This window comes from Marmota flaviventris, chromosome 7 (genome assembly GCF_047511675.1).
Source record: "Marmota flaviventris isolate mMarFla1 chromosome 7, mMarFla1.hap1, whole genome shotgun sequence".
Classification (NCBI taxonomy): domain Eukaryota; kingdom Metazoa; phylum Chordata; class Mammalia; order Rodentia; family Sciuridae; genus Marmota; species Marmota flaviventris.
Window position 1 is genome coordinate 12,883,304 of NC_092504.1, and position 12,218 is coordinate 12,895,521.

Here is a 12,218-nt window from a genome sequence, read left to right on the forward strand (position 1 = left end):
TTGGGAAACGGAGTTCCAGATATGCACACTTTGCCGGTAGGTGTAGGGCCGAGGTTTAAACCCCAGGATGGACTCCAGAGCTCGCCCACTCGGCCACGACACCACAGGGCTCTCCAAGAAAGACCTGCCCTGCACATTAGTCTTTAAGACATCACTGACTTGAACAGTTGTGCCCCACAGGCTGCATGTTGGAAATTCACACAGTGCAATAGTAATGAGAAGCGGCACCTTCAGGAGGGGCTCCGTCCCCGGGAATGGGATTGTTCACCTTGCACGAGGGCTGCAGGAAGCCTAACAGAACAGGAAGCTCACCCTCAGCTCACAGCTCTCGGCGAAGCTTCCCTTCACAGTGTCTCTTCCCACCTCTTCCCATCCCTGCATGGACAGTGGGCACGGAAAGGCCAAAGAGCCAGAGTGTGAGCTGCCGCCCAGGAGCACAGTTCCATGTGCAATTTGCAGCCCGGGAAAATGCCCGGAATGCTCATGCCGCCGAGATGGAGGCTCACAGGAAAAGAGACAGCATGATCCTTTCCTTGTGCACAGTGACGCCCTCGCTTCGATCCTTGCCATCCAACTCAACCGTGAAGTCAAAGAAGGTTTCTTGGGCTGTGTTATACACGTGTATGAGTCCAAAGTGACGAAGGTTCCAATCCCATCCACTGACAAAAGTCAATTTGACATCAACACTAAGCTTCCACTTTTCAAATAACAATGGTAACATTTAATTAGAACTTAACCTGGCTGCCTGCTTTCACTTAGCAATGGACTGTACACCAGTGTTCCCTAAGGAAAGATTGACAGCCAGTATACATGCCGCCTTTTAAAAAGAGCTGCACACTGGTGGTGTCTAATTATGCATAACATGCTGCCACTAATTATTACTGTTTCCAGTGGCTTGGAGGGTCAGCAGGTCTGTAGTCTCCCATATTGTGATCAGGAGTTAGGTTAAATCTTGGTCAAAGCATCGCAAATGCTTTGTAATGATTACCACTACACACCAGGCCTACAAATGACTAATGTAGCTAAAAAGATAACAGAAGAAAGCATCTAGTCTCTACTAGCATACAGTAAGTACTTTTTAAAATGGTAGCTATGAGCCTAGTAATTATTATACTTTTTTTTATTTGGAGAGGGGTACCAGGGATTGAACTCAGGGGTACTCAACCACTGAGCCACATCTCCAGCCCAATTTTTGTATTTTATTAGAGATAGGGTCTCACTGAGTTGCTTAGTGCCTTGCTTTTGCTGAGGCTGGCTTTGAACTTGTGATCCTCCTGTCTCAGCCTCCCGAGCTGCTGGGATCACAGGCACGTGCCACCGCGCCCGGCCAATATTATCCTTTTTGATTTGATCATTACTACAGTTCTGGGCTGCCAGTGATCAGGGAATTCCTCTTTTCCTCGGAGACACCACCATCTGGAGTATCCATCCATCCTTCATTCATCTGTGCCACAGACCTTCACCGAGTCCTAGTTGGCACCAGGCATGATCTCTAGATAACAATCCCCAAGAAAGTCCCCCTCTTGGAGATTCCCAGTGCACATACTGAGGCCCTGAGAAGGTCTGCAGGGAATAGATTGGTAATAGAGACAGAAGACAGATGGTAGATAGACAGACAGACAGCAGAGATTGATGACAGATGCTACATAGATTTGAAACAGAGATGATCCACAGATACGGAGCAATACATGATGATAGAAATAGATGACAGGTAGGTAGCTAGAAAATTGGCTGATTTTCCATATTTTCCTTCCTGATAGAACCTTTTATTTTCATGGAAACTTAGTCCCATCCCAAGACAATCATGTCCTAAAGAACACACTTTGGGAACAGTGCGGGACCACATCTGATACCCTGACTGACTCCCTCCCAACCAAACTCGAGCCAGGTCCCCTATCATGATTGTCCTCCGAGTTGGTCTGTAAAGACCTGAACAAAACTCTAACATTATTGTTTTGTTTGGGGGTTTTGTTTGTTTGTTTTTGGTACCAGGGATTGAACCCAGGGGCCCTCAACCACTCAACCACATCCCCAGCCCTTCTTTTTTCTTTTTCTTTTTCTTTTTTTTTTAATCTTTTATTTTGAAACAAGGTCTCACTAACTTGCTGAGGTTGGATTTGAATTTCCAATCCTCCTGCCTCAGCCTCCCAAGCCCTGGGATTACAGGCGTGCACCATCACGCCCAGCAAAACTCTGACATCATTCCTTCCTTCCTTCCTTCTTTCCTTCCTTCCTTCCTTCCTTCTTTCCTTCCTTCCTTCCTTCCTTCCTTCCTTTTTTAATTAGAGCTTATGATTGGACATAGTTGGGTTCATCAGGACAAACTCACGCATGCATGGAAATCTGTTTCGGTTCACCATCCTCCTGGTCCCTGTGGGAGGTAGGAGCGTGACTTTTCAAAACCTGCGGGTCTCCCATGGATCGACCACCCATCCCACATTTCCCTGGCTCTCCTGGCACCCCAACCCCCTCCCTCCTCCTTCATGCTCCCTCTAAGGTGCCACCCTCCTCTGTACAGATCAGAGTTGAATCCTGTTCCCTGTTGCAACAGCACATCACCAATTAAAGCTGTCCTTACACTTCGGTGTGGAGCTTTGTCTTTGACTCCTCACCTCATAAGTGCTCAGGGACACTTATGAACGTTGGTACATCAACCTTTTGGGTGGATGCCGCAGTGAGGTCCAGGAGAGATTTGAGACTTCACTGTCCCCATAAAGCTGGAAACAGGCAGCTTGTCCACAATAACAAGTCCCAGAACCAGCCTTGCAGTCACGCAGAAGTGACCCAAATCCCAGCTGGACGTTTTAAGGTCTTAGCACAACCTGTCTGATCTCCAAGGTTCGGGGGACACTTCTAGGGTAAAATGCAGGAAGACCCAGGTCCCCCCGGAGATATCTGGCAATGTTTTTCTCCCCATTTTCTCCCACCAGCCTTTCCCTCAATCAGGGGAAGGGGGCAGGGAGAAGAACTTCAGCCTGTGCAAGCCAGTGATTTTTTTTTTTTTTGCACACACACACACACACAAACACACACACACTTTCCCAAGAACAAGAAGCTACACAGCAAGTGTGAGAACCACTCCAGGTGAAATGCCAGATGTCTGGCTCTGCACAGGCACCTCAGCCCCTCAGCAGAGCTGCTGTGGCCCTATGCTCACACCTCAGTGTGGACCGGTCAGCTCTTCCCAGGCCCAGCCCCAGCCCCCCAAGTGCAACTCCTACAGTTCTGCAGAGAGCTTTCTCATGGCACTGCCTGCCTCACTAAGGGGTAATTATGCTCCCAAACACCAAAGTTCTCCTCTGCCTGACCCCATAACTACCCAGATCCAAGGAAGCTGGCGTCCAGACCGGGAAAGGCCTTTAAGGAGGCAGCAGGGATGCAAGGCAGCATGCCCCAGATAAGACCTTTCAGCCTGTCCCACAGTCATCCATCTCTACTGTCCCAGTAGAGGTTAGAAATAATGCCTCCTGGCCCAAAAGGATTGGGTCCCAGTCCCCAGAGCCCAGGAAACTGTGCCCTTGCAGAAAAAGGGCCTTTGTGATTGTAAGTGAGGAGCTGGGACAGAGGGAGCATGCTATGTTACCCAGCTAGGCCACATGCACTTATAAGGCTCCTGTGAGACGGAGACAAAAGGGTCACAGTCAGAAAAGAGGAGGTGTGGTGACAAGGCCAAGGTGAAAGTGAGTTACAGGGCCCCAAGCCAAATGAGGCAGGCTGAGGAGGCAAGGATTCAAATCCGCAAGGTCCTGCCACATCCCGAGCTCAGGATTTGACTGCAAGATAATAAATACATATTGTTTCAAGCCACTAACTTTGGTGTGATTTGTTACAGCAGCAATTGAAAACTAATACCCTTCCTGTAATGTATTCTCTTTTTTTAATATTTTTTCAGTTGTCAACGAACCTTTATTATTTATATGTGGACTGAGAATCGAACCCAGTACCTCGCACATGCTATGTGAGCGCTCTACCACTGAGCCACAGCCTCAGCCCTGTACTGTGTTCTTTTCGTGATATTTAAGCCTGTCCACCTCTTGCTTACTGTCTGCTTAAACTCATGGCAACAATAATATCCACAGAATCATGGTCTTGAAGTGGTCATTAAGTAAACACGATTATTAATTAAAAGCACTCACCTGTCATCTCCTGACCCCGTCCCTCCTGCACACTGTCCCAATGACACAGCCTGTGTCCTGCTTTGGAAATCTCTGAGGCAGGGGGCAATGGACCTTTGCGATGGGAGACGAGAGCCCCACACAGGCTCTCTGCTCACTGGCCTTGGTCTGGTCACTCTGACACTCTGGCTCCTTAGGCTTCTCCTCGGAACAGGAGCTCAACAGAACAAGTATCTGCTGGGTCTCAGGCCTCCACTGGCCACCAGGACTTCCAAGGACAGTCAGTGCTATGCAGGGGGTCTCAGAACACTGGGTCCCTCATGGGTCTCCACTCCCTGGTCCCCTAAGTCTGCCGCTCCTTCTTAGCCCTCCAGCCTGTATGTAGATCAGAAAGCTGATGTGTGGGGAACACAGTCCCCCGATCCAGTCCTCCTCGTTCTCTCCGCATTGCACCCAGTTGACATCAATATACAGAGAGGGCCTTTAACACCGCCCTTCCCCTGGTGGGACTCAGACCCACAGGACATGGTGACAAATCAGCCAATCCAGCTGGACTCGAGGCAGGAACACCACAAGTCCAAATATCTCCTAACGGCTCCACGATGTGCCAATGGTGTGATCTTCAACTCTCTGAGACGTCATGGCCTTGTCTATTCATAGGGAAGAACCTACTAAACTCAAACTATGAAGGTGAAGGTTCAGTGAGACACACATGCTCCACCTCACAGTGCCCACCTGACGCACAGTAGGGCTGGCTGGGCCTAACGTGGGATCAGTACCATTCTCTACACTGCAGAGGTGACGGGATCTGCACTGTGACTCCTGAAAGGTAACCACAGGGACAGGACCGTTTCCCAGGCTGGCACCCACTCTGGGCACACCCTATGTGGGGTGCGAACCATTTGTGTGCTGCGTTTGAACATTGGACTGTTAAGACGTTGCAAGGTGATGATTTGGAAGCACCCACCTGGTGCTTGGGAGCATCTGCTGTGTTCGTGACCCTGTTTCCACTCCAGGGAAGAAGGTGAAGAGGGGGGCGGGGAGGAAGGGGCCGGAAGGCACACAGGCAGCACTGCAGCTCCCGTGGGGTGACCTTCATCCTAGATCTGCCCTGAGGGCCGGGTGAGGTCCCCCTGGGAGAAGACTGAACCCGGTTTCCCACGCTGGTTTTCAGAAGCCCGAGTCCTCATCTGCTGCCAACGGCTGCCCCCTTGTGGAAATGCTGTCAGCTGCTTGTATAGGGACTGTGCTCTCAGAATTCCACGGTGCCCCATGGTGTGGAACATGCACATCTAGCTCTAGAGAGAGGTCCTTCTAGACCTCTGCCCACTAACCAGCGCCCTCTCCACGACTCCTCACAGAGAAACAAGCCCCAAGCCTCCGTGTGATCAGGTAGATAAGAAGCCCACGTGGGAATCAGACCACTGGGAGTTCAAAATCCAGATCCACCTTTTTACCCCATCTCTACCCATCTGGTAAGTCACTGAGCCTCTCTCAGCTTGTTCCTCTTCTGTAAAAAAAGGGGGTAATAATAGCACCTACCTCCTGTGGAGGTTGTAGAGTAAATGAGATACGGTACATGATAAAGCACTCTGTGAAGGTCAGACACCCCCAGTGCCCGTGAGTGCAATCTGCAAACACATCATATTCTTTCTACCTGCAAGCCATCTATTTAACAAGTATTTATTGTAAACTCCCTGAATAACTAATAAGGCACAGGCCCTGCTTTCAAGAGCTTGTAGTAAAGTGGAAGAGACAGAAATATAGACAAAGAATCATAACAGCCAAGTCTGTGCCTAGGTTAGTGTCCTCCCTGTGCCTCAATGTCAGGCAAAACCAGGGCAGAGACGAGGTGGTGGGACACCTGGGGAAGAGCGGTCAGCTGGCACCTACTCAGAGTGGGGGCTGGACTCAACATGAGCAGAGGATGTGAGGCCAGGCACAGAGGTGGCCAAGGGTGGCCCAGGAGTGAGGGGCACAGTGAGCCCCTGCTTTGGACAGACAGGATCTCATTCGATCAAGTTCCTGGAGGAGAGGGCTTTCCAGGCACAGGAGGAGTTAGTTAGCTAAACCAGAGGTGACGTCGTCTGCCACCACAATGAGACACCTGAGGCAGGCTGCCTATAAAGTAAGAAGAGATTTATTTAGCTCAGTTTTAGAGATTCAAAGGCCAAAATTAGGTGGCCTCATTGGTTTGGCCTCTATTGAGAGTGGCAGATGGTGACATACCATGGCACATGTAGGAGCAGTCACATCTCCAACAGGAGCAGAGAGGGAGAGAACAGGCAGGGCAGAGGGGCAAGGCAGGCTGGCTGCTTTATTCCAACCATCTCATGAGGTTCAAGGAACTGCATGAGAAGTACTCCAAGAGAAGGTCCCCAAGGACCTAAGGACTTCCCACTAGGCTCTTACAAGTTCCACCACCTCCCAAGAGTGCCACGCGGGGACCAGGCATTTAGCATGCAGGGTGGGGACATTCGACATCTGAACCACAGCAGGCAGAGAGGGGCTGCGGGAGAGTAGAGGGCAGCGTGGAAGGGAAGGCAGGCTCCAGGAACAGGCAGGAGAGGCCCCTAGGGCTTGGGGAGGGGCTGGATGGAGCAGGAGCAGGGAGGGGGAGTAGGGTGGTCCAGGGAGATCCTTGGTTTCTGCCCCAAGTGCCTCAGACCAAGACAGAAAAGGAAGGAGAAGTGGCCCTTAGGGCAGATCATGAGCGCTGACCCGTGTGTCCAGCTTAGCTCTGGGTAACCAAATGGAAAGCTCTCAGGGTCCGAGGGAGCACAGAGGAGGAACAGGATCCGGAAAGGCACTTGGTGTGTCAGGTTCTCCGTTGAAGCCCAAAGGCTGAGAACAGAATAGGTACCCAGTCCCCACGGTCATTGCACAGGGCCCATCAAGAGACGGGGAAGCCACCCAAGGTGGTGGCACCTGTAATCCCAGCTTCTTGGGAGGCTGAGAGAGCTGAGGATCTTGAGTTCAAGGTCAGCCTGGGGTAACTTAGAGACCCTGTCACAAAATAAAAAATAAAAAGGGATTAGGATGTGGCTCGGTAAGCACCCGAAGTTTCCACTCACAGCATGAGCAAGAAGAGAAGGAGGGCGTGGGGAGGGGAGAGAGGCTGGGACGTCACGGTCAGCTCCCTGAACTCCAGTCTCCAACAGGGAGACCGAGAAGTCAGAAGGACCAGGTCCCTGGAGGGAGCGGTGGGGCTGCTGGCATTTCTCCTTCCTCTGACCTTAGCGGGAGAGAAGGAGGAGACAAATGCTCATGTTTGCCCGTAGCCCAGCTGTGGCCATGTGTGGGAAGGAGCCACCTCCAGCCATCTTGAAAGAGACTCTCCCTGGAAAGACAAGTGGCCCAGCAGAGAAGGGGACCAGTGAAGCCTGGGGACGGAGGGTGACCCCTCCTGGAGGGGAAGACTGTGTGCTTCCAGGCTGCTGCTGTCAGAGGACCCAACAGGAGTACATCCTGCAAGTTTAAAGGCCAGCCGTGTGTCTGAGTGTACCTGAGCCAGGCCAGCATGTCCTTCTGCCCTAGCCTGCTCCTGGAGCCAACTGGCCAGCACCCTCAGAGGTGGGTGCTCCAGCCCCGGTCAAGACCTCAGATGAGCACAGCCCAGCTGACATCCAAGAGCAAGCTCAGGGGGGACTCTAACTAGAACCCCCTGCGATGATTTGGACGCAGCCCCCAAAAGTTTGTGCACTGGAAATTTAATCCCCATATTCATCTAATAATGAATTGGGAGGTAATTAGGATTCCATGAGGTCATGAGGGTAGGCCCACTCTTGTGGCATTAGTGGCTTTGTAAGAAAGAGGAGGAAGAGAAGTCCAAGCTAGCTATTTGCTCGCTGTCACCACGGGATGCCCTGGGCCATGTCATCAGCAGCAGGAAGGTTCTCACAGATGCTGAGCAGATGACAGCACCATGCTATTTGACTTCCCAGTCTCCAGTACTCTGAAGTAAACAAACCTTTAATTCTTAATAAATTACCCAGTTTGTGGTATTCAGTGATAGCAACAGAACACAAAAACAACCCTACATAAACTACTCCCAAACTCCTGTCCTCCTGGGACTATGAAAGGTAAGTAGTGTCCTTCTAAGCCACTAAGGGATTTGTTATAAAGCAACAGATACCTGGCTCCACCTCACAACCCCTGAATCAGAATTGGGGAGTATTCTAGGATCCGTTTTCAGTAAGCTGCCTAGATGATTTCTTTGATGACCAACTAAAGTCAGAGGAAGGGGAGGACAGAGGCAGCATCTCTGGAAATCGCAACACCTAAACTCACAGCTCCACCAAGTGGACATTTTAAAACTTCTCCTCTGAGTTTCTCCTTTTGTACCTTGCAGCTAAGAGCCTCCACCACCAGCAGCGATATGCTGGTTCCCATCCAAGCCCCTCCACCGTGTCCCAGCCCTGGAGTTCCTAAACCATCAGCCCCTTCACCGTCTCCCAGGAAATCTGTTTGGAGAGTCAGATAGAAAACTGAACACAGAGCAGACCCTGCAAAGAAGGCACAAAAGTACCTTCCGCACGCTGGGTCTGTTTCTGCTGTAGAAATACATTTGCTTTTGGCTTTTTTTTTTTTTTTTTTTTTTTTAAGCATTCTACATGAAATTCTTTTTTTGGTTAGGGGTGAACTAAGAATTGAACTCGGGGACACCACCTAACCACTGAGCCACATCCCCAGCTCTATTTTGTATTTTACTTAGAGACAGGATCTCACTGAGTTGCTTAGCACCTCGCTATTGCTGAGGGTGGCTTTGAACACTGGGATTACAGGCATGCGCCACAGCACCCAGCTAAGCAAAAATCCATTCCTCCTTAACAGATGCAATGAATATCTGTTCAAAGAAGCACCAAATTGTTAGCCCTTCTGGGCAACCTGCACATCCCAAGGAGGCTTGTCTGTGCTTTTTAGAGGTGGATATGAGCTTTGGACCATTAAAGGGACATGGGGAAATGTGTTAGGAGGACGCTTGAGTTAGAGGGATAAAAGAATTCAGCATGATGATTACCAATGCTGATGTCCATGCTGTTTTACTAAAGCAGAGGGCCCTGGGCTCACTCCTAAGTCACTTCAAATGCAATGTCCAGGCCACATGCAGGGCTGAGCTGAAGTCCACTCAATCGCAGCCTCCTTTGGCCCAAAGCACCATGTTTCTGGGCCACACTGGGTCCAGTCTCTTGAATCACTCTGCTGCAATCCTAGGGCACAAAGATGACAAGAGGAGCTTGACTGGGGTCTGAAGCTCGCAGAGCATCAGCGAAGATATGATTCAAGGTCAAGCCGACCCCACCCGCCCAAGGAGGACTACAAGCTCTTTCCCCCTCCAGGGCACTCTGCCCATTCAGACTTCATCATACGGCCCCTACTACAGGCACTGTGCCTTGTGCTGGAGAGACCAGGGTGAGCTGGGGACAAACAGGCAAGGAGCACTGCTCCCAGCTCCTGCAGCTCACAGGCTGATGGGGGCCGGCAGGCCACAGCCACAGGAGCAATGGTAAAACTGCCGTTCTGGAAAGTTCTATGAAAGCTTGGCGTATAGGATCTGACTTAGAGGACCAGGAAAGGCTTTCCCCGTCAGTGATGCTTGAGCTGTGGGACCAGAAGGCAACGGGGCAATGGGACAGAGGGAGGAGGCATGTAAAGCCCCTTTGGAGTCAGGGTGGGGTGAGGGAGACAACAGAAAAGGCAGCCTCCCAGACCGCATTCCTCTCCTGCCTCATAGTTAAAACTTCAGTGAACACTCAAGAGGAGGTTCACCTTCTACACATAGGATCCAGTTGCTTAGAGCATTTTACAGGGCAGAAAAGCTACGTAAAATCTCATTTCCCAGAAGCTGAGGGCCACAGAGGCAAAGAAAATGGGGAAGGGGAGGGGAGGGAGCATCCGTCACCCCTGCTGTCATGGAGCGTCGGCTGTGCCTGGATCAGAAACTGCTGGTGTAGTTCGCCGTCTGTTTTTTAACATCCAGAGTTAGAGCGGATCAGCATTTCTTTAGTCCAAAGGAAATTTCCAAGTGCAAACTCTGCAAAAGGTGGTAAAGAGATTGGAGTTGTCCCTCCAGGAGGGGGTCCTGGCTCTGCCACTGTTGTATTTTGGATGTGAGGTGGCCCCTAAAAGCTCCTGTGTTGATGCAGGACTATTTAGAGGTAGAATGTTTGGATTGTGAGCACCATAACCCAATCAGTCCATCCTAGCTTGAATGGACTGACTGGGTGGCAGCTGTAGGCAGGTGGAACATGGCGGAGGAGGTGGGTCATTGGGGGTGTGCCCTGGAAGGGGGCATCTGCCCTACAGCCCCTTCTCCTTCCTCCTGCTTCCTGACCCCACGGTGAGCTGAGCAGCTTCCCTCCACTGGGCCCTTCCACATGATGTGCTGCTCACCTTGGGCCCAGCTGTCTGTGCACTGAGATCTCTGAAACCAAGAGCCCCCAAGTAACTTCCCGTCCTGTAAGTTGTTCCTGTCAGGTATTTTGGTCACAGTGACAAAAAACAAACTGAAAAAGCCATTTGTCGTGTGCTGCTGGGCATCTGGCTATTCCTTACAGTTTTCTCACCTGCAAAATGAGGAATGACAGCGCCCGCCTTGTGCAGTTATGAAGAGGAAATAAATGACGTGAGGAGTAAGAATGGAGCCTGGCACGTGGCAGGCACCACGTATTACCCTCGTCCCCACAGACCCAGGAGTAAAGGAGAGGAAGGGGGAGTCAGTCTGTGAGTTGGCACTTGTGGTCGCTGGTACGCTTCAGCCACTGGCTAGATCACCAGAAACTCGACAGTGGGATGCCGAGTTTTACAAAATAAACACGGTCTCCCTTTCGTTAGTTATATCCAACAGGCAATATAGATAATAAATTAATTAGGACAAATAATTAACTCAATGATGAAGAAATGAACCAAACTTCTCAGAGAAGGCAGCAACCAGTGCTGAGGCTTCAACTCATTTGTATAAATGTAACCACCCACATCCCAGGGAACCCTCCCTGTTGATATATTGGTATATCTCTATTAGTCAGGATTCTCTACAGGAATAGAACAGGAGATAGACAGACAGATAGACAGAGGACAGGTATCAATACATACATCTATTGATATCTGTCTATCTGTATGAATAATTATAAAAGGGATTTACTAGGTTAGCTTACAGGATCAGAAGTCAGAGAGTCCCACAATGGCCGTCTGCAGACTGGAGAGCTGGAGGAACCGTAGCTGCTCAGTCCAAAAATCTGTAACCTCAGAAGGACCAATGGTGCAACCCCAGTCTGAGACCAAAGGCCTGGAAAATACCTGGAGAATCACTGGTCAGAGTCCACTTTGGAAGAGTGAAGGAGCAGGAATCCAATGTCCTTAAGCAATGCAGCAGCAATCCAAGCACCTGCTTTAGAAGAATGGCACTTGCCTCTGGTGAAACAACTTCCTGGACACCCCACCCCTGTGTAAGCAGGGTGCCCCAAGGTCTCTTCTCAAACGAGTTTTCATTTTCACACCTCGGAGCCTGCAAAGAGTATTGTCTTGCTGATTCCTAAAATCCCTCAAGGCATCTTTTCTATTATCTCTGAACAAAATACTTAGCTTTTCTTTAGCGAAGGTAATCTCTTCTGAATCATATTTTCCTTGGTCCCAATTTTACATGTGCTTTTCTGGCCAAGCTGTAAGCTTTTAAAATCTTTCTTCTCTGCCTCTGCTTCCCACTGTCACAGTAAACCTGGCTAAAAGCCAGCAGCAATACCTATGCCACAATTTGATTGCTGTTCTGCCTTGAAATTTTCTTCACCAAACTAGTTAGTCCATCATCTTTAAATTCAACTGCAGACATGGGCAAAGTACAGACAAGTTCTTTGTCAGAACGCAATATGAATGGCCTCTAATCTAATTCCCAATAAGTCCTGGTCAGAAGCAGTCGTTGCTGTCCACATTACTATTGGCATTCTGGTCTTCTGACCTTCCACCAGAATCACCCATTAAGCTATGCTCACAACATTTGAGCGTTTTTCCAGCCTGTATCATCAAATATTTTTCCAAACTCCTCCCACAAACCAGTTGCAAAGGCTTCTGAACCACATGGTCAGGTTAGTCACAGCAATGACCCCACTT